The following is a 23,268-nucleotide window of genomic DNA, read 5'->3' on the forward strand; positions in this document are numbered from 1 at the left end:
AATTTGATTAAAAACTCAAAATTCCAATTACAGGAAAGTCACTCTAAATGAAGCTTTGGTCTATTAAGATGGCCCCCAGCGTCGGGGGGTTGTACATGTGTGGCCATAGGGAATCAGGCCGCAGAGATTTGAACTGGCTCAAGTCATTACTGTCCTCATTTACTTCAAGAGGCTCATTTAAATACCTAAAAGAAAGGGCAGAAAATGATAAATGGGATTTCTAATGCTCTGAAATGACAGAGTGCATTTAAATCAACTCCCAGTTAAAACTAAACAGGAAAGGGTTTGTTTTGGCAAGCAAGTTTTAGCTTTAGAAATGTAAGTATGTATATTTTAAGATTAGATCAAATACTTCTTTTTACCTGTAGTGAACAAAAATGTAATGTATTGCTCTAGATGAGAATGCACAATCTTGTCTGATCTCTGAAGCTGGGTCAGGGTAGGGCCTGGTCAGAGCCGGATCCAAACTTCAGGGAGCCGTAAAACAAAATCTAACATGAGGCTTTTCCACTTCAGTGCCACTCGGGTTCAAGTAATTATTCACATGCCACAACATAAATTACAGCTGTCAATATCTGCACTAAATGTATCTGTATAATATTATATTATAGACATTTGTCCTATTTTCTAGTGCATTTTAATGTATTGGACTTTGCTAAAGTGTGATCACATTTATGGATTCTACACAGCCCCAACGCTTTAGGACTCCACCTGCAGCACAACAACAACTTTGATTTAGGCCGAATCATTATAAATAGGACTGTGATAAGCCTATGCACTGTCATCAAGAAAACTTTCACTTTAGTTTCACTTCATGATCATGTTACTTGTGTTCAATAAAGGCAGGAGAACTTTAAATAAATGTGTGACTAATTAGCTGGTGATTAATCATATTCATAAGTTTATAATCTGCACACAAATGTACACATAGCCCACATTAGAACAAAACATTTATTATGAACGATCATGAACATAATTACGTGGCTCGTTCGCAGGTGATTCACTCATCCAGCGAAGGCAACAGTGTTAACAGCAGTACGTAACCAGCTGCTGTTTAAAGTTGAATTGAAATGAATACTTAAGGCAAGGCAACAGAGGAGCATGCAGTAAACTTACATCTGTCTTCACGCTGTGACTGAGACTGGAGGATGGAGGGGGTGGGGCTCAGCAATGTGGCATATTCTACAAACCCATTTAACCAAATAGAATGTGTTATTTACACAGAAAAGCATATGTAGATTGACAAACAGACATGACTGATACAAATATCTAGGTTTGGGAGGCTAACTTGTGTAGTCTGCACCTAAGAAGATAGTAGTAATTTGTTTGGGAGACAGGGGCTTTAGTGCATCCTGTTGTTGTGTCCTCAGGCAAGACATTTCACCAACCATGCCTCCAGTGCGGCTCTACACTGGTGAATGAATGACACAGTGTCTTCAGACACGACCTGTGGCAAAGGCTGTTTAGGCCAATGCTTAGGCTGCATGATGATGGGAGGGGCTGTGCACAATGAGACATGTACCTGAATGTGGCTGATCATAAACAGCAGGTAGAATCCAGAATGAATCTTTTTCTTGGTTAATCGACCTTTTGTTTACAGAATTGAACGCCCAAACAGCTGATGAACTAATGCGTCTGTAGATTTCTGTAGATCTTTGGTTGCTATGACACTCATGGCAAGAATTTAAAATATAGAACTTAGCTCCAAATTGTCTCCTATAACTGCTAACCTCGATGAGCTTCATTCGACTGGAGCTGAACGCTATGGGTCACGTCACACTCACTTAGTCCATTTCTTCATGCAGTCTATGGTTCAAAATGAACAGGCTGCAGTCTGGGTAAATGCGAGACATGATCAAATGAATGTGTATTTCCCCAAACTGCCGGAAATATCTCAGGCCATGTCTGGAGTGTTGACCTTTTGAGCTACGATTAGCATAGTATAGCATTTGTTAGCTTACTGTCTGAACACATTTTCAGCTAAAATGCGTTGCGTCACCACACACTACATTTACGCATGTAACAGATCTCTCTTTGGGATCCATTAAAACCTTTTGTGCAGCTTCATCCAGCGATGTGCAGTCCTACACTGTGATCATAAATGTGTAATTATGAGATGTGAGAAATAGAGTAAAACTTTAAGTGCGTCCATTTAGACCCATGAACCACAATTTCACACTTATCATATGAGACATGAGAGAAAACATCTATTTGTCCCATAATGGAGGAATTAAAAACTTCAAATGAGAGAGAGAGAAACAAAGTCAAGAAAAATCACTTTTAAAAGATTTAAAAACAGACATAAAATCAATATGACCGAACAACTCAGAATCACACTGACAGCCCACACATGAGGAGCACAACCGATTAAAAATCACACGTGAAGATCCAGAGTCAAACAGAAGGAAATCAGGAACTAAATCAGGCAAATGATGCTGTAGTGTGTGTCAGGCTTAAAGCTATAAAGCTACAAAACTATTATGACTATCTCTATGGTTATGTACAGTGCAGCTCATGGACAGAGCAAAAAGCAGGTAAACTGACTTCAGTGATGCCTATGGTTATATAAAGTACATCGTAAGTTGAAGTTAAATGGCTCTACACAATGCCACCTGCAAAGATGAAGAAGACCGTGAGTGATGTATGGAGACATACAGCACATAGTGTTAGTACATGACAGTATGGTAGTCAAAGGTGACTTTGTAGGTTTGTAAGGTCAAAAAGGTTAAGAAATCCTGCTTTCATTTTAACAGTCTAAGTTGAAATATGTGAGGAAATGAGGGATGAAGTGAACCCTTTATATTTAAAATGGTCAGAGAGATGCAGAACCTGGGTAGAGGTGGAAGCAGGTACACACATGTGGACTGATGGATCATACCAACCCCAGAAGTAGACATGTCACTGAAGACTCTTGGACAGAAGGGCCTGATTGATCTATTATGAATCATATCTTAATTTAGGGACAAAATAGCAAAATAATACAGAACTCGAAGGAATCACTTCACACCCATGCTCACTTTATATTTATAATGCAGTGGTATTTTTTATGTATGGCCTTATTTTTATTGTATCATAGTTTATATTTTTATTCTTTGTTTAATGTTGCACAACACCAAAGAAAGTTCCTAGTTTGTGAATTCTGGTCATGTTGGCTTTCTGCAGCTGCTTGCTCCTGTAGGGGTGATTGGGAATAAAAAGACTGACATCACAGGAAGACACTTTTGCCTTACAAGAAATGTCCTTTATTTATAAAAGTTCATTGTTTTTTTTTTTATTTGGCAAAAAATGTACAAAATGGTTCACTACAGTTAAAATGACTTGGCATCCTGAGTAGAGAAGAAACACAACAAGAGCCAAAGCTTGTTTACTTTACACAGAAAGTCTGAAAACACTTATTATTTTCTTAAATGAATAATCAAACGTCACATTTGTCCATGCATTTTAGATATTTGTATCTTGATGACATAAGTTGCATTTCCATCGTCTTATTTTAAATACACATTAAAGTGATAAGTAACAGGAGGTGGGAATGCAAAATATCACTTTAAGAACCCTTAATTTGCATAAATGTTTATTCGCTTTAGATTTAAAATCATAATAATTAAAGCACTTTTTTGAAGGTGGGAACACATTTAGCCACATAAACTCATGACGGGAATATAAAAAACCCACATGACATGGATTTTCATACCTGCTCTGGACCGGAGTGGACACAGGTGATGGAAAAACCAAAATAATCCCATCATGCTGGCTGTTGTTTGCCCAAAATCCTCAGGAGAAGCCCAGCTAGCTAAACAAACAAAGTGTTGCACTGCACAATGCTTGTAGTTCAGGATAAAAACAAAAGATATTGGCCAAAAAATAACTTGCCCAGAGACACAAAGACACACACAAGTGCTATCTAATCTTCATTAGTAGAGTGGCTTGGAAACAAAACATACATATATTATTATTACAGTTTAAAGCTTCTGTATTATGCAAATTTGACTCTTGTTAATTTTAAGCCATGTTATAATGCTGTTACCTCATTGAAAACATACCCAGAGTTGTGTTTTGTCATTCACACATGTTTGAGTAACTCTTTATTATTAGTCTGTCTACATTCAAATGTGTACAGAAAACGGGTCATTGATAAAGAAAGTGCATCTGGAAACAGGAATAAAGTTACATTTTTGAGCTTTTGAGCTCTTTCTCTTCACAAACCTTCACTCGATGTACTGTCCCATCAAACAAAGTAGTAATTAGTAAAACATGAAAACCTGTCATATGCATTTCATCTTTTCTCTTTGGATGTTCAATTATTTTTCATGTTAGCCATTAAAAGTTAACGCTGTTTCTTTGTGAATAGTACGCCAAAGTCCATTTGCTTTTTCTTCTGAACCACACAGAGAAAGATCAGACCAATTCAAATATAGGGAACGTGTGCAGATAAAAAGGCGTCGGATCACCCGCTCTCCTGGTGTGCTGTTGGGACGACACTGAACAGCAGAAATATGCCGAGGCCACCCCCACGCTGAGCAATTACAGCCTGTGCCTTTGTAGTCTGTGCTCTCTGATCCTCCAGTGCATAATGTGTGCCCTCCACAACTTTTAAACAGAGGCCATTATGCAAAATCAACTCTGTTACCTCAGCAAAAACATGCATAAAGTAGGTTTATATGTCATCCATGGATGTTTGAATAATCTGGTGATCTCTCTCAAACTCCTCCTTCTGGTTGCAGTATAAGTCAATGCCTCTTGTACAAAGCTCTGCCCACAAGCCAACGTAACCAGGAAGCACTCTGTAACTCTCCCACACGGCCTGTTTTCATATTAGAGCAGGATGCAAAACATTACACTACAGCAGTGGTCGGCAACGTCCGGCCCGCGGGAAAATGTTGGCCCTTTGCCAATTTATTTTGGCCCGCCAGAGGATTTTGGACTTTCTTCCGGCATTGATTCTTTAATACTGTCATGATCCGCTCCGTCTGCTCCACGTTTTTCCTCCTGTCCTGCTCGTTCCCTCCCTCACCTGCCGAGCTGGGCTGAGCTCCTGGCTCCTCCTGCGCGCACCTGCAGCTCATCAGCGCGATCACCACCACCTACTGTGTATAAGAGGAGGCAGGACCAGACCCTCAGGGCGAGATCATCTGCGTTTCTACACCCTGTTCAGTGCCGGTTCATCTTCGTTTCAGCCTCATCCCGTTCGGTGCCGGATCGTATGTGCGTCTCCACCCAGCTTGCTGGACCGTCTCAGCTCCAGCGCTCCCAGCTCAGCTCCGACCCTGCTTCCCAGCCCTGGTACTGTCTGTTTTATCTCTGCATTCCGCGACCCCGGTTAGCACTCTGCGTCCTGCCCTGGTGCTGCCCGCATCGTCATCTCCGCTGCGCTCCACGTTCCGCTCCTGGATCCTGGTCCGTGCCTCACCTCCTGCTCACCGCCGGATCAACCCTCGAACTGCATCATTTGTCACTTCTTTAATAAATACTGTAAATATTCCCCGAGTCTGCATCCTTTGGTCCGCTACACCCACCGTTACGACAAATACCAAGTTATGTGGGCACTGCTACGGGCATTCCACTGCCCATGATGTGCACGTAACACAACATTAAAAGCAAACAATGAACTGGTGTGTACATACACCTTCACCAGTCAAAATCGTGGCTAACTGTTTTTGGACATCTGGTGAGGCAAGTGTGCAGACTGCGCGCAGCTCAAGGAATGTGTACCCGTTACGCTACAGCCTTCTTGCACTTCTGTGGTTAGTTATTCAAAATTCCCCATTTTATTAAAATAAATCACTTAATCACAAAACTGTCAAAATACTCAGTTCTTTTAACCGGGGTGGGGACTTGCTTTTTGTCCGCATGTCAGGTTTTATTGTTCCCGACCTTTGCTCATGTTTGACACAACATAAATCCACTTAGCCATGTCAATTTTAAACATTTTTCATTTACGTTGTGATTTTATCACGATCCTTGCTGCACTTGGCATCATCCAAGTCCTACAGCTCTCCCACAGTCGTGCGTAAAGGTGCAGGTCATTACGGCACCAAATGCGGAGTAAGGAAGCCGTTAGTGCGGTATTACGCACGACTAAAAGCCTGTCGTAGTTTAACCTTCGAGGCAGAGCTAAATCGCAGCGATGGTCACAAGAAGACAGCGTGAGAAAAGAATTTTGATGGAGAGATTTGACGATAAGCAATAATTACACAGCTTCCTGGTTCAAGTAACCGTCTTAGAAAGATTTTATCCTTGTTTAAATCCGCACATTTTAACCACAAAAGTATTAGTTTCAATTAATATCATGAGACAAAGACCTGAATAAATGAGGTAAAACCTTAAAGTGAAAAGTTTTTCATAGCTCTACCTGATACTGTGCGCCTTTAGTATCCATATTACCATGTTCAACAAAGGCATAATTCTTACCAAAACCATAATAAAAGGAGCAAAAGCTTTTGCCCGAGGATTTTTTAATTGGCTGTTTTAGGTGAGTTAAAATGCATGTAATTCATATTTATGTATTTATAAATATATGTAAGCCAATACCTTTACCATCTGGCCCGCCACCTGTGGGCGCTGAAAAAAATTGGCCCGAAGCCAAGCGAAGTTGCCGACCCCTGCACTACAGCTTCATAAACCTGATGCAATGTGGAGTAGTTTCATTGGTGGGATGTGCTGTGGTGCGCTCTGAAGGGGGAGTGACTTAGCACAGGGAGCAAGGAAAGGAGGGACTCAGAGCATCAAAAGCAAAAGCAAACTAATTAAAAAATGTAATATGTTGTTTTCTGCAAATATGACATTATCAAAGCAATAAAAGTGAACATGGTAATCTTAATCAAACTGTGTCCATACCTGTGTGTCCCGTCCAGATGTGAGTGGGGTGGGGGCGGGTCAAACGCTCAGAGGACTGGTGCTGACTGGCAGCTCTCATCCTGTTCAAGGAAGGATTGTCTTTCCCAACAAAAATAGCCTTTTTAACTTCCCTCTCAAACCAATTCTTTGGCTAAGATCTGAACTTCACTATCTTCAAAGGAGTGGTTAGTGGCTTTGAGATGGAGATGCACAGCAGACTGGGGTCCAGAGGAGCTCTCCCGCCGGTGTTGGTACATTCTCTTATTCTCTCTCACTCCATTCTTCACTATAATGACTGGAGTCAGTTTCTGTCTTTACAGGTACAGATCTTTGCCAAAGAAAATAAATGGTTTGAGAGGGGAGTTAAAGAAGCTATTTTTGTTAGGACAGACATTCCTTATTTGAACAGGAATGGGGGCCTTAGACATCATCTATCCATTATCTATAACTCAATTCTTAGACCCAAAGCAAAACAAATAAAACAATAGGGCTAGCCACGATGCTAATAGGTGTGAAATCACTCATTAGGGGACTGAATGATTTTGCTAAGTAGGACTCAGGCACAGTGCACAGTTAGGGTAGCACAATAGACCAAGGCTACAAACAGAAACTATAAAAAATAGCTGTTTTGAGTTTCAGTGTAGTTAGCCCCTCCCTTCAGACAGATACAAGGTAGTGTCCACCAGCAATCTGACCAGAACTGAAGAAGCGGCTCAGATGAGCAGCGCAACGTCTTCACTCCTAAAAAGTCATGTCCAGTTGACAGATTTTATATTTTTCTTTTGCTACAATCAATCAACATAAAAATAAAATCTAATGGCTCCCTATTTGAAAGACCACCAGTCGCCACTGGTTATGTGTTACCAATTAATTCCCCATAGAAGTGTAATATTCCCTCTTTAAGGATGAGTTGCTGTTTTTCGGAGCGCGGCAATCAGTTTCTCAAGTTCCTCAGCTACAACGCTGCACAGTCACGACCCATTAATCAGCATGTGTGAATGAGCCCAATACATGAGTGTTTTTGGGGGTGCTCGTCAGACGCGCCGTAATCAAGCTTCAGCCGCTAACACCCACAAACACTAGGTAATACGCACAATGTGAAGCAGCGTATGCAAATGTAGGCGTGTGGTGTGCTGGGGAGAGTCTGCCTCTTGTGTGCAGGGAGGAAACTAGAGCACGCAGCTGCAAGACTTAACAAACAGAAAGAGTGTAAAAAAGGTTATCAGTGTGTGCCAGTGGATCATGCACTGACACATGTTTTGACTAATAATTACACACTGATTCACTACACAACACTGAAAATTAACATTACAAGCCTTTGTTCACACGCTTTTGGTCACCTTTGTATTTTATGTTTTAAAATGTACTTTATTAATCCCTTGTGCAGGAAATTCTGCATTTGACCCATCCTTCAGGAACAGCGAACTGATGTCAGACTACAATTGGGGACCTCCAGATCTTGAGCTAACTGAAGGATTTGGTGTATTGTGCATGTTTTGGGTTGACCAACCAAAAAAACTCACTCAAACACAGTGAGAAACGTGCAAACTATACACAGAAAGGCCATAGCGGGAGTCAAACCCAGAACCTTTTTGCGGTGAAGTGGGAGTGTTGAAATGTTAAGAAAAAAACTCAAAGCAAGGTTGCATTTCCAAGTGATGATGTACATTTATGTGCCCCTCTGTTGATAGTAGCATGGGCCATGAAAAATAACTTTTAGCAACTATTAACGACTACAATTAGATTTGAACTTTTAAGGGTTGAATAAATCACTTCTATAATTTTTACAGATACAAACTACCTAACCTTTACCTAACTTTTAACGATACTGTATATTTGGAATAGTTATTTGTCAGTGGCATTATATTGTTTCTAACGTGTATCATCATTTGTGATCGTGACAGGCCGACACGTTTAGGCTGAATGTAAGAGATATTTTGAGTGACAGCAGAGCCTTGTAATTGTTGATGTAACAGGCAATCAGCAAGTTACCTGCTGAAAGTACATACTGGACACGCATTGCAGTTACATCTGGAGTAATGTAGACTTCAGTTACAACTGCTTTTCCCTCTGCCTGGGATAAATGATCTACTAATCGACCCTTTTACACTTACCACCAGTTTAGCCTTTAGCTCAAATTTTCTCAAAGAATAGTTTTGGAGTGCATGGTGGATAGTACAACAGGTGTGGACTTCCAACTAGAGTCCAATTTTAACTTGATCAGCCCTGCCTCAGCTTTCGTACTCTCCCAGGGGCAAACTGTTACTGTTACTTTCTGCTCATCAGCTCCAAGCCCCAGGTAAGTGCTCAGTAATGTACACTGACTCAGCTCTATTGACCACAGCAAGACACAAAACGCTCTGTCAAACAACCTCTACATTGCACAAAAACATTGTGGGATTCATTCCAATTCCTTACAAATTTTAAACTTGCATTAACAGAATGGTCTGAATGGTCTTGACGTCATCCTGTTTCCCATAATGCAAAGTGCTGAGGTCGCTTTAATATTAGGGCAGTGAACTGAGACAGTGAAACTTATTGTGAAGAAAACTAATATCTAAATGAGAAGCACAGCATATTAGAATTTGTCTTTAAAAAGGGACAGTTTGGTTCAATATCATCAGTTACAACAGTATGTAAGAGAATGTGTTCACTTTACTTTGAAATAATTTAACCTGCAATGCACATTCAAAGGTTGGGGGTTCAAGTCCCACTAGAGTCGCTGTTTATGTCTCATCTACTCGAATGATTACGTAGATGAAAGGAGATTTCTTATGATAAAAAAAATTGCCAAAAGGTGTTTCAGTGCACAAGGGCTCTGTGGCATAATGGATAGCGCATTGGACTTCTAGGCTTTCAATTGTAAAGACATTCAAAGGTTGTGGGTTCGAGTCCCATCAGAGTCATTCTTTATGTCTTACCTACCCCATTGATTGCATAGATAAAAGGGAATACCTTATGATTAAAAGAAGTTGCCAAAAGTTACATTGGTCTTGTTACAAAGGTTGTGGGTTTGAGTTGGACCAGAATCAGTGTTTATGTCTCACCTACCCCACTGACTGCATGGGCAAGAGGATAAAGGTGGCAAAATGGTGTGTTTATGGTTCAATACCCATCCAAACTGAAGTGACAAAAATATGCAAGCAAATGTGTTCAAATCACTTTGAAATTAGTTAGCTTGCAATGGACATTCAAAGCTTGTGGGTTTGAGTCCGACCAGGGTTGCTGTTTATGTCTCATCTACTCGAAGGATTACATAGATGGAAGGAGCTCCCTTATGATAGATAAATTGCCGAAAGGTGTTTCAGTGCACAAGGGCTCTGTGGCGCAATGGATAGCGCATTGGACTTCTAGGCTTTCAAGTACAACAACTTTCAGGAGCACTGCAATTCAAAGGTTGTGGGTTCGAGTCCCACCAGAGTCGCTGTTTATGTCTTACCTACCACACACGTGAAAGGAGATTCCTTATGAAAAAAATTTGCCAAAAGGTGCTTCCATACACGAGTGCTCTATGTTGCAATGGATAGCGCATTGGACTTTTAGGCTTTCAACAGCAAGGATGTTCAAAGGTTGTGGGTTCAAGTCCCATCAGAGTAGCTGATTATGTCTCATCTACCCCATTGATTGCATGGATAAAAAGGGATTCCTTATGATTAAAAAAGTTGAATTTGTCTTCTAGGCTTTCAAGTACAAGACAATTCAAAGGTTGTGAGTTCAAGTCACACCAGAGTTGCTGTTTATGTCTTACTTCATTGATTACAAACACAAAAGGAAAATCCTTATGATGAAAAAGTTTTAATGGCAAGGACATTCAAAGGTTGTGGGTTTGAGTTGGACCAGAATCAGTGTTTATGTCTCACCTACCCCACTGACTGCATGGACAAGAGGAGAAAGGTGGCAAAATGGTGTGTTTATGGTTCAATACCCATCCAAACTGAAGTTACAAAAATACGCAAGCAAATGTGTTCAAATCACTTTGAAATTAGTTAGCTTGCAATGGACATTCAAAGCTTGTGGATTCAAGTCCGACCAGGGTTGCTGTTTATGTCTCATCTACTCGAATGATTACATAGATGGAAGGAGCTCCCTTATGATAAATAAATTGCCAAAAGGTGTTTCAGTGCACAAGGGCTCTGTGGCGCAATGGATAGCGCATTGGACTTCTAGGCTCTCAATTGCAAGGACATTCAAAGGTTGTGGGTTCAAGTCCCATCAGAGTCACTGTTTATGTTTTACCTACCCCATTGATTGCATAGATAAAAGGGAATACCTTATGATTAAAAGAAGTTGCCAAAAGTTACATTGGTCTTGTTACAAAGGTTGTGGGTTTGAGTTGGACCAGAATCAGTGTTTATGTCTCACCTACCCCACTGACTGCATGGGCAAGAGGATAAAGGTGGCAAAATGGTGTGTTTATGGTTCAATACCCATCCAAACTGAAGTGACAAAAATATGCAAGCAAATGTGTTCAAATCACTTTGAAATTAGTTAGCTTGCAATGGACATTCAAAGCTTGTGGGTTCGAGTCTGACCAGGGTTGCTGTTTATGTCTCATCTACTCGAATGATTACATAGATGGAAGGAGCTCCCTTATGATAAATAAATTGCCAAAAGGTGTTTCAGTGAACAAGGGCTCTGTGGCGCAATGGATAGCGCATTGGACTTCTAGGCTTTCAATTGCAAAGACATTCAAAGGTTGTGGGTTCGAGTCCCATCAGAGTTGTTCTTTATGTCTTACCTACCCCATTGATTGCGTCAATAAAAGCAAATTAAAAGAAGTTGCCAAAATTTACATTGGTCTTCTAGGCTTTCAAGTACAAGGTAGTTCAAATGTTGTTGCCTCCAGTCCAACCAGAGTCAGTGTTTATGCCTCACCTACCCCACTAACTGTATGGACAAGAGGAGGAAGGTCGCAAAATGTTTCTATACCCATCCCAATTGAAGTTACAAAAATGTGCAATAAAATAATTGCCAGATAGTCACAAAGTACCTGTGGGCTCTGTGGCGCAATGGATAGCGCATTGGACTTCTAGGCTTTCAACTACAACAACTTTCAGGAGCACTGCAATTCAAAGGTTGTGGGTTCGAGTCCCACCAGAGTCGCTGTTTATGTCTTACTTACCACACACGTGAAAGGCGATTCCTTATGATAAAAAGGTGCTTCCATACACGAGTGCTCCGTGTTGCAATGGATAGCGCATTGAACTTTTAGGCTTTCAACAGCAAGGATGTTCAAAGGTTGTGGGTTCAAGTCACATCAGAATTGCTGTTTATGTCTTTTTTTATCATAAGGAATCTCCTTTCGTCTATGTAATCAGTGGGGTACGTAAGACATAACAAATGAGTCTGATGGGACTCAAACCCATAACCTTTGAATTGCAGTGCTCCTGAATGTCCTTGCAGTCGAAAGCCTAAAAGTCCAATGCGCTATCCATTGCGCCACAGAGTCCTCACGTACTCTATGACTGTCTGGCAATTATTTTATTGTCAGGAATTACCTTCTCTTCCATAAGTTCCGTTTGGATGGGTATAGATCCATTTTACACCCCATTTTGCCACCTTTCTCCTCTTGTCCATGCAGTCAGTGGGGTAGGTGAGACATAAACACTGACTCTGGTTAGACTGGAACCCACAACCTTTGTAACAAGACCAATGTAACTTTTGGCAACTTCTTTTAATCATAAGGTATTCCCTTTTATCGATGCAATCAATGGGGTAGGTAAAACATAAACAGCAACTCTGATGGGACTCGAACCCACAACCTTTGAATGTCCTTGCAATTGAGAGCCTAGAAGTCCAATGCGCTATCCATTGCGCCACAGAGCCCTTGTGCACTGAAACACCTTTTGGCAATTTTTTTATCATAAGGGAGCTCCTTCCGTCTATAATCATTCGAGTAGATGAGACATAAACAGCAACCCTGGTCGGACTTGAACCCACAAGCTTTGAATGTCCATTGCAAGCTAACTAATTTCAAAGTGATTTGAACACATTTGCTTGCGTATTTTTGTAACTTCAGTTTGGATGGGTATTGAACCATAAACACACCATTTTGCCACCTTTCTCCTCTTGTCCATGCAGTCAGTGGGGTAGGTGAGACATAAACACTGATTCTGGTCCAACTCAAACCCACAACCTTTGAATGTCCTTGCCATTAAAACTTTTTCATCATAAGGATTTTCCTTTTGTGTTTGTAATCAATGAAGTAAGACATAAACAGCAACTCTGGTGTGACTTGAACCCACAACCTTTGAATTGTCTTGTACTTGAAAGCCTAGAAGACAAATGCAACTTTTTTAATCATAAGGAATCCCTTTTTATCCATGCAATCAATGGGGTAGATGAGACATAATCAGCTACTCTGATGGGACTTGAACCCACAACCTTTGAACATCCTTGCTGTTGAAAGCCTAAAAGTCCAATGCGCTATCCATTGCAACATAGAGCACTCGTGTATGGAAGCACCTTTTGGCAAATTTTTTTCATAAGGAATCTCCTTTCACGTGTGTGGTAGGTAAGACATAAACAGCGACTCTGGTGGGACTCGAACCCACAACCTTTGAATTGCAGTGCTCCTGAAACTTGTTGCAGTTGAAAGCCTAGAAGTCCAATGCGCTATCCATTGCGCCACAGAGCCCACATGTAAATTTTGGCAACTTCTTTTAATTCACTTTTATCTATGTCTCTCCACCTATGTCTCTATTTGTTATGTTATAATATGTGTTTCTTGAATCTTGCCATCATAACAATGACTTTTCTATGACTAAAAAAAACAAAAAAAAACCAAAACAATAAGCTATATGGCCGCTGACTAATGAACTAAACATTGAAAATGGACTCTGAAATAATTTGTTTTATTTTTAATTATTTATTATTTAATTGAAAAAGAGTCAGGGTATCATTGTCACAGGCGTTTATTTCTGTTTACCGTAAATTTCGGACTACAGAGCGCACCTTGATATAAGCCGCACCAGCTAAATTTGAAGAGAAAATCAATTTTGTACATATATAAGCCGCACCTGAATGTAAGCCGCAGGTTTTCATATTGTAACATGAGACATTTACACAGAAAGACGGTGCACCGACACGCTTTTTTTTAAACTGTGCCTGAAAATTGGCACCAACACGACAACAACACGGGATGAACACATCTGCAGGTTTAGAAAATAAAGCTGCACCAACACGGAAAATCTGCTTTTATTTCCTCTGAAAACTTTTGTCGTCTTTTTACATTGACCAAGTTGGATTCATTGATGTCGAGCTTACGTGCAGTGGCTCTATTTCAGGAGTCGGCAACCCGCGGCTCCGGAGCCGTATGCGCCTCTTTCAGCCTTATACTGCGGCTCTGCGTGGCTTGGGAACTGACACTGACACAGCTCACAGTCCTGCGTAAAGAGCCCTGATTTTCAGACGCTGTGCGCACAGGGGTCAGGAGCAACTTTGGCCCGTCCCTAATGACACACTAATAAGCTCGTCCGTAGATGTATCATGAAAATCCTGCTGGAAATCGCCACAGAAATCTATTTGATGTAGTAGCAAGTATATTATCTGCTCTTGTCTCCGCGGTGACGTATCACGTATAACACATCAGACACGACGCACAAAAGTAGAGCCACAAGCGAGTGAAAATGAGCCAAAACAAAAGTCTTTGGAGAGCTTTTAACAAAGGGGAAAAGGACAACTGAGGAGCCAGAAGAGGAGACTACGACCTCCAAGAAAAAGAAAGATAAATTTAACAGACAATGCCTACTTAAAATCTGGGTTTGTCGCTACAGGTGACTCACGCACAGAGTCCGCTCTGCGTAACATACGGGAAAAGCAAATAAGGCAATGAAACCTTCAAAACTGCTTTGGCACATGGAGAATAAGCACCTGGGATAAAATGATACGCTACGAGTTTTTTTTTGTTGTTGTTTTTTAAAGAAACTGCGGAGTAGAGTAGACATAATCACATAATCAGCGCGATGCATGATGCAGCGGTTTGGTGAGTTGTATTTTTTTAATGCACTTAAGTTGTTTTTGCCATATTTATCTGCCACGTGTAGAAGGCTTGTCCGTGAAAGTAAAACCTACATTATTCCGTTACATTATTGTTATTATACAGTGTTATCTTCATTTTAGATGTCAAAAAGTATTTGCGGCTCCCAGTGTTTTATTTTACGTGGAAAGTGGGTCCAAATGGCTCTTTGCGTGTTAAAGGCCGACCCCTGCTCTGTTTCCTTTCTGTTTCTTTATCTTAAAAACGGCATCATATCCATTTCATGATGCGCAAAATGATCGTTCAAAATCAAAACTAGTGAATTCTTCAGAGCAGAATCTTTCCCCACGTCTGTCTCACTTTTACGTTTACAGCTAGAGAGCGCCCCCCAGGGGCCGTTATCCAGTAAAATTCCATATATAAGCCGCACTGCTGTAAAAGCCGCAGGGCTCAAAGCGTGGAAAAAAAGTAGCGGCTTATAATCCGAAATTTACGGTAGTTTGAATTAAGTAAGGAATTAATGTTTCCCTTTGAATATCAATGAATATATTGTTATAGGTGATTTCTTCTCAATTGTAGCTAGTATTACATAACTTTAAGTCACACGTGGTGCATGATGGGATACAGAAGTGCACAAAGTCTTCTCAGATGCACACTTCAGATGCAGCCAATGAAGTGTGCAAATTGAGACACGGCAAAAGTCAAATGCAAGTGAGCACATTTACATGTCCCAAAATGCAATAACTTGCAGTGCTCTCTCCACTTATGTAATACCTAAAGCTTTTTTTCTTTGTGAAAGTGATCATCTCTGCAAATGTTTCTTGCATTGGAGGTTGTGGGCTTGAGTTGCACCAGAGTCAGTGTTTATATCTTACCCCATTGATTACATACACAAAAGGAGAATCCCTATGAAAAAAAAAAGTTTCAATGGCAAGGACATTCAAAGGTTGTGGGTTCAAGGTGGCTGTTTATGTCTTACTGACCCAATTGATTAGACAAAAGGAGATTCTGTATGATAAAAGAGTTGCCAAAAGGTGATTGATTACACAAGAGGAGAAGGGTGGCTAAATGGGGAAAAATAAGTTAGTCTGCAATCCTCCCTCTACTCATGTAATGCCTATAGCTTTTACCTTGCTATTCCTTTATCTTTAGATCAGTAACTTCCTACAGTCCTCTAAATTACATTATCTTCAAATTATAAATCAGATGTTACATCCCAACAGTTACTCTTACTCGAGTGGTACTTTTCTGCTCTCACTTGAATAATTTTTTGGATCACTACTTTGTACTTTTACCTGAAGAAACTTTACTCTTACTTTTGGGTATACTCACGCACCTCTGGTCTTTACTGAACCAAACCTTTACAAACAGATTTCTAATAGTTGAATCTCACTGTTGGATTTGTTGCTGTGTCTCGTCTCTAAAGATGAGGGACTCTGGAGAGACTGGTGCTATCTTGCAGACACTGAATGAAGTTTAAGGCAGACAAAATGTACAACACAAAAATTAAATGTCATTTTCAGGCTGAATATTTTGCCATATTTAATTGAGTAAAATAAATTATAACCTATTTTATTATTTAATGTAGGGCAAAAACTAGTAAATTCAAACATATTTATTAAATAATCAAAGGGCAAAGAACGCTGAGAGCCAAATGTCAGGAGCCGGATGATGGGGGTAATCAATAAAAGGAAAAGTGGAAGCCAATATGGCCGACTTCCTGTTCATCACAGTGTGCCCATTCATTTTCTAGCTTGTCTTATGGGGCTCTGTCACTGTTGAGCATTTTGTCAGTCTATGACAAAATTTGTCCACCTCCATTCCCATAGGGGTCCACTTCTAGGTGGCACTGTGGAGTCATTTTTTGTATACCCTATAAAATACTGTTATAAGACTTAATGTTTGACTAAGCAGGTGCTCTTTCCAAAGAGAACATGTTTTGGTTCATGGGTCTTTTCCTCTCTATTACCTGATTTGAGTTAAGTGTAACTGGCAAGGGCCAAATATCAGCAGACCACAAGTTACAGATGTATAATCACAGACAACATGTTCAGACCTTCACTACAATGTACTACACCAGAGGAAGCTTCTATGTTTATAAAAGTAGGTATTTGGGCCTTTGTTACTACAACAGCTGAGTTGCCAAAGTAACAAATGAGGATTTGATGAGCCTGGATTGGCCAAATAAACCAGGCTTTGGCCTAATCTCACTTTATAGAATACCCCCTTTAAAGTAACTGCACTTATGATGGGTAGTGTAAGCAGACGGCTGGGTCCAGACTGGACTGGTTCACGTCTCTTTAGAGATCTGTAATCTCCAAACAGACGTGACACTGCCACTGCTCTCATCTGTTTGTTCTTTTAGTCCTCCAGGTACTGCAGTCTAGTGGAGGGGCTGTCTCCTCTTGCGACCTCCTCTGGTTCCAGCGGAGTCCTTTTATGCTGGACTCCTTTTGTTCTGAGGAGGAGACTCTGAGATCACCAGGCTGAGGCTGTGGAGAAAAAGAGTGATATTACTCTTAGTCAAATTACATAGTCAGCATATCTAAAATATCAAAGTACTTCTACCACAGTTCTGGTGCTCCCCAAAGTCCTCAGGTTGATTGTTTAAAGATTTAAAATAGTACAGTATGGTAATAAAATTGTAGTTATCTCTATAGAGACAAGCAGGTGATGCCACCAGGCCAAGTAACGCTCACAGCTCAGACTTCACACAGATGAAGTTCAAATCATTAAAAGTAGTGAGAGGAGCTCAGACTCAGACTGTGTCTTTTTTTCTAACATTGTTATTGCACTGAAACTTATAACATGAGCCACTGCCTTATTCTTAAAGGTCCTGTTTTAAGAACAAATGGACTCTTGTGATGATTAAGCCATGTTATAACGTTAAGTCATTGAAAACATCTGGAGTTGTGTTTTCTTTCACATGGTTGAGCAAACCTTTATTATTAGTCTGTCTATATCTCCAAAGCCCAAGACGCTCTGTTCCACCTTGTGATGTCATGAAGTGGTACTTTTGAAGTTAACAACTCCTTTTACAGTTTGTTCAGTACAGATTGAAATTCCGGGGCTGAAATGATCCAAATGATTCTAGTCAAGGTGTATGGACTTTGAAAACACAGTGGAGCACTTCCTGTAGTACCACATGACATCACAAGGTGGAACAGAGAGTGTTCTGTTTGAGAAGAAACTAAATATGCAGGATTTATGTGCCAAAGTAGAACTAAACACTATATCAACCCTTTATGGCAACTAAACTGTGTAGATGGGGTTTAAATATCATTATCTACTGTTCCTAGTAGATAAATTTGTAGCTTTGTGGTAAAAAAAAAAAAATAAAATAAAATGTATACAAATAGCTTGTTCACAGCCAGGTGTTTCTGATTACAAACACCTGGCTGGGGGGCGGAGCTTGTGTTGATACAATTAGACCAGTCACACTGTCACATGTCCAGACCCTGCCCCTCCTCCCCGTCACTTTCTTCTTTAGTTCTCCAGGCACGGCCCAGTTTAGCACCTCTATTTGAATGTTGTGGATGTGTGATAAAATGTATATAAAATATATCTTTAAGACGGTAGGTGACATTTTGTACAGTAAATAATGTTGATAATGTAGTTGTAGTGGTGAAAAACCTACTGTCAGAGTCATGGTGGGAGGGCCCTCAGGAGCAGGGGCCAGATCCACACAGCGTCTCTTTCTTCTCACTGTGGACGCTATGGGCTGAACAACAGACTGCACTGACTGTGAGGGGCCCACAGGAACAGGGGCCGGCTCCTCAGAGCGACAGGGGCCCTCAGGAGCAGGGACTGGCCCCACACAGTGTCTGTTACAGGACCTCTTCTCCTCAGAGGACAGCAGCAGGGCTTCTCTAAGAGGCCACAGACCAAAAGAAAAAGGAGCGATGGTTAAAAATGCAGATTATAATTTTCCATTTTGATGTAAATTTATCGTCATCCAGGCCAGTTCCATAGTTATTTCTTTGTCTGGAATGTTCCACAGTATGGCATTTAACTTATCTTTCACCATGGGGAAAAGCAGATGGCACGACCAGCCAAGTTATAAGTCACATCTGTGGAGATGTCACCCCACTCTCAACGAAAAGGTCTGTGTCTTTGTCAGAGTTATATCATTTTACTGATCGTCCTGTAAAGTGGATCATTGGCCTTGTGTCCCATAGACATACTGCCTTATTGAAAACATCTTCTATTTCCTGTTTTCCTTCATAGCAAACAAACATTATGAAACATTAAATAAGACTAAGACACATGTTCTGGGCCATTACATCCACAGCTGTGAACTCTGCTGCTGTAAAATCCTGTCACTTTTATAGTTGGACGATCCGTGGCTTTCACTTTGATATTCATGAGAACACTGAGGTATTTGCACTTCTAGTTTTTGTGTAAAGTTTAGACTTTTGCTACATTGTTAATAACAAAATATTTCCCGTTAACTTCCATTATAAAGGCATAGTTACACTTAGATTATAAAGTCACACTGATACTGACCTTAACCTGCACCATAATCCATCTCTTCTGATCTTTTCTGCCAAAAACATTTTATTAATAATTACTAACAATGATATCAAGAGTAAAAACAGAACAATACGATGAAACACATTTATGAATCCAGACATGAGATTGTTTTAATCTTGTAACATTTAGTTGTTTATCTTGACGACTGGGTCCACACTGATATTATAAAGAGCTTTAGATTATAACGAGCCCATTTTAACACAGAAATATGAGTCTTACTTTTATCAAATTATTCTTTTAACACTGCTTTAATTAAATGTGGAAAAACAATCTGTTATTATCCATTTTGAAACAGAAATAGTCCTCAAATTAGTGATGACACCAGCGACTTTTATATCGATCTAGATATAACTATAAATTTTACCTCGGTGTCATTATTTATGCACCACCCCATCTTAAACTGATATAAAAATAAATATATCTGATGATAAACTAAAATATAAAATATGCATCTTAAAATTTGCATTTTGTTTATTTTCAAATTTTTCTTAATTGCTTTTTTTTTTTTTTATATATATAAATACTTTGTAATACCTCAGTCAGTCGATTCACCCAAAAGGACACAAAGTTTGTTCATTAAGTTGTTTCTTTTTATCTCTTTACTTCTTTGCATACCAGCCTCTCTCACGTGAAATTAAAGGGCCATATTACAACATTTTCTGATCTATGTTATAATGTTGATGTTTCCTCATCACAAACAGACCTGGAGTTCTGTTTTGTTTCATTCACACAAACCTGACTGAGTTCTTCTCTCAAACTGAAAACACTCTGTTCCACCTTGTGCTGCCACAGTGTTTTTAAACTCCACACACCTTCACTAGAATCTTCTGGAGGATTTCAGTCCTGGAATTGCCCATTTCTACTGAACAAAAGGTAAAAGGTAGTGGTAACCTGAAAACTACGTCACCGTTTCATGACATCACAGAGTGGAACAAAGCACTGTGAGCTTTAGAGATGTAGATATGGATATAATGCAGAATAACGTGTGTGTGAATAAAACAAAACACAACTCCAGTGTGTTTTAATGTTATTACACGGCTTAAAGCTCACAAGAGTCAGTTTTGTGTAATACAGGACCTTTATTTTGCTTGTTTAAATATTTCTTCTGCTTTTTTCTTTTTAGGAGCTCACAAAATGTTTTGTCAGTTAATAGATTGTCATTTCGTTTCCCATAGCCCCTTAAGTTTCCATTATTAGGTTTAGTTCTAAAAATGTGAATGAGTCTGGCTTTGTAATGAGACAGAGGGGCATAATCATGTTTTTTTATGCATTGTAAACACTCAATTGATTTGAACCATAAATCTGTCCTAGAGCGTCGTGACTGACTGGGATTGTTCCATGTGAAGTCATTAACATTAGGATTAATTTCCATTCGTCTACCAGATGTAAGTGATTATGTAGTTTGTGCTTTTAAATCTGCCTGTTTGACAGCAGCAATCAGGCAGATTTCATTCATAAAATATAAGACATCAACACTGCTGTAAAGTTAAACATACGAGAAATGAATAAAACAGAGCAGAACAAAGAGTAATCTGTTCCCCCTTTTCCAAACAATACTTTAACACTGATTATTACTTACAAACTCACTCCACCATCAGGTCAAAGCACTGAACCTTGGGGGGACCAGGCCACTGCTGTGTCCCCCGCTGCCTTCTGGAACTCACTCCACAGTCCATCAGGAGCTCGGACTCACTCCAGCACTTCAAATCACCACTAAAAACTCACCTGTTCAATCTGGCCTTTTCCCACCGGGATTTCCACCGTTGTCTTCTCCTGTAAAGCATCAAAAAAAGCGCTGTATAAGTCTGATGTATTATGATTATTATTACCATCGGGGGCATTGTGGCAGTCAGCTCTGATAATGATATAGGCCTTTTGATATTTACACTGTGCATTTTGAATCTTAAGACATAGCTGTGTAAACATTTGTGTGGCTCGTGTTGTTAGACCAATTAACATTGCATATGATAAAATTAACATTAATGATTCTTTGGATTAGAATTATCCATCTGCCCTCTTCAGATTTTATGATTTGGATAGTATCACCCCTAATTTTGTAAAAAAAAACAAAACAAAACTGTTCTCCCCTGAGATTTCCAAAATGTTATGTCTTTTTCAAGAGTTTATTCTACTTCTAAATAAAAAAAAAATTGTGTTTCTTTTCACAATGTCTCTCAAACCTCTCACATTTAACGAAAGTAATTAGAAAGTTTGACGATCTGTGCTGGTCTTAAGCACCTGTAGAACTTTCTTGATTTATATGTACATTCAGCACATGTTACAACCCCAATTCCAAGTTGGGACGCTGTGTAAAACTTAAACAAAATACAGAATACAATAATTTCCAAATTCTTTTCAGCCTATATTGAACTGAATAAACTACAAAGACAGGTTGGTTTAATGTTCAAACTGATAAACTTTATTGTTTATGCAAATATTCACTGATTTTCAAACTGATGCCTGCAACACATTCCAATAAAGCTGGGACAGGGGCAACAAAAGAATGGGAAAATTGAGGATTGCTTAAAATCCACCTGTTTGGAACATTCCACAGGTGAACAGGTTAATTGGAAACAGGTGAGTGTCATGACTGGGACTAAAAAAAGAATAAGAAAAGTAAACATTGTTGATTTAAGTATCTGGTTGTAAGGTAATGCAATAGTAATGTTATGAGTCAACACAGGCAAAGCTCTGGTTGGTTGAGAGATTTAATGTCACCATCCAGTTTGTTTGGGGGGACAGTAAATCCCAGTTTGGCCCAGTTTGATGACACAGCACAGCACGTAACTTATAGTTGATCGTGTTAAGAATTCAAAGCCCAAAAGTATTAGCAGTCTTTTAGGTGCACTACATCTGTTAAAAAATAAAAAATAAAATAAATACATTTAAAAAACATGCAATTTGAGACCTAGATTATAGTTTTGCTCCTGACTGTGAATGCTTCAGGCCATTACACACATGCTCTGGTTTCTACCATCTGTTTTTGTGGGTTTACACATCAGACCCTTTCCTATCTCTTCTGGGGACTGGGACACCTGTAATTACAGTGTACATGTGTGCGTAATGTATGTCCTTTCTACATATTCACATAATAGGCCAACTCTGTTTTCTTTGATATTAGCCTTCTACATTTGACACAAAAGAAGAAATGACATTTGGATTTCTAAGAACAGACGTCTCTTAACAGACACAACTCAAACAAGTCTCCATCACAGCTTTAATGTGTTCAGATCAGGCACCACTTTTTCGTAACAGTTTTAGATAGTAGAGCCATTATTCAACTCCAAAAACGTGCTTTCTTTAAACCTCAAGATTAATATGGCAAGTTTTTTTAATTGTGAAGCCAATCCCAAATGATCAATGCTAAGGTTCAACAGTGAATGCATTTTTTTGAGCTGGAAGGCAGGTCACAGTTCTATGGCAGGATTCTCTAAAAATGCCTCTGGATGCCTGAGCAGGTGTTCCAAGCATGTCCTATTGGATTGGGCAGATACAGGATGGGAGGAACTATGTCTCTTGAGTGGCCTGAGAACTCCTAGGGGTCCCCCAGGAGGAGCTGGAGGAAGTGTCGGGGTGAGGGAAGCCTCGGAGTCCCTGTTTAGACTGCTACGTCCAGAACCCGGTCCTGAATAAAGAGGAAGATGGGTTTTCCAAAAAGTAGATTTTTTGACAAGATTTTGGGCTAATGTATCTGTATTTATTGTGATTATCTGCATGGGAAAAAAAAGTTGAAATTATGTTTTAGCTTAAAAAGTGAACAGATTTTGAATCCATACACCCGATCCTTGTCGGTTGAAAGGACTTTTTACATTTTATAGGCAGCATTGTGTCCTGTTAAGCTCAGCACACCCCATGTTCCTTTGACTGAGACTCAGACTCTGGCTCTGGCTACAGGCGCTGCAGTGTGTCTCCTGAGAGCAGAG

General features: G+C 39.9%; 7 non-coding genes across 7 annotated transcripts; 5 read left to right on the forward strand and 2 right to left on the reverse strand.

Moving 5' to 3' along the window:
- Positions 1-9,648: 9,648 nt before the first annotated feature.
- On the forward strand, positions 9,649-9,740 carry trnar-ucu (transfer RNA arginine (anticodon UCU)). Its single transcript is given in 2 exon segments — positions 9,649-9,685; positions 9,705-9,740. It is a non-coding gene; the product is annotated as a tRNA-Arg (tRNA).
- A 410-nt stretch (positions 9,741-10,150) lies between these two features.
- trnar-ucu (transfer RNA arginine (anticodon UCU)) lies at positions 10,151-10,258 on the forward strand. The gene is made up of 2 exons: positions 10,151-10,187; positions 10,223-10,258. It is a non-coding gene; the product is annotated as a tRNA-Arg (tRNA).
- Positions 10,259-10,963: 705 nt separating this feature from the next.
- trnar-ucu (transfer RNA arginine (anticodon UCU)) lies at positions 10,964-11,055 on the forward strand. The gene is given in 2 exon segments: positions 10,964-11,000; positions 11,020-11,055. It is a non-coding gene; the product is annotated as a tRNA-Arg (tRNA).
- Positions 11,056-11,465: 410 nt separating this feature from the next.
- trnar-ucu (transfer RNA arginine (anticodon UCU)) lies at positions 11,466-11,557 on the forward strand. Its single transcript is given in 2 exon segments — positions 11,466-11,502; positions 11,522-11,557. It is a non-coding gene; the product is annotated as a tRNA-Arg (tRNA).
- A 272-nt stretch (positions 11,558-11,829) lies between these two features.
- trnar-ucu (transfer RNA arginine (anticodon UCU)) lies at positions 11,830-11,937 on the forward strand. The gene is made up of 2 exons: positions 11,830-11,866; positions 11,902-11,937. It is a non-coding gene; the product is annotated as a tRNA-Arg (tRNA).
- Positions 11,938-12,568: 631 nt separating this feature from the next.
- Positions 12,569-12,660, reverse strand: trnar-ucu (transfer RNA arginine (anticodon UCU)). Its single transcript is given in 2 exon segments — positions 12,569-12,604; positions 12,624-12,660. It is a non-coding gene; the product is annotated as a tRNA-Arg (tRNA).
- A 703-nt stretch (positions 12,661-13,363) lies between these two features.
- Positions 13,364-13,471, reverse strand: trnar-ucu (transfer RNA arginine (anticodon UCU)). The gene is made up of 2 exons: positions 13,435-13,471; positions 13,364-13,399 (listed from the first exon to the last, which is right to left on the reverse strand). It is a non-coding gene; the product is annotated as a tRNA-Arg (tRNA).
- Between the last annotated feature and the right edge of the window lie 9,797 nt (positions 13,472-23,268).

The sequence above is a fragment of the Periophthalmus magnuspinnatus genome, chromosome 15, assembly GCF_009829125.3.
Source record: "Periophthalmus magnuspinnatus isolate fPerMag1 chromosome 15, fPerMag1.2.pri, whole genome shotgun sequence".
NCBI lineage: Eukaryota > Metazoa > Chordata > Actinopteri > Gobiiformes > Gobiidae > Periophthalmus > Periophthalmus magnuspinnatus.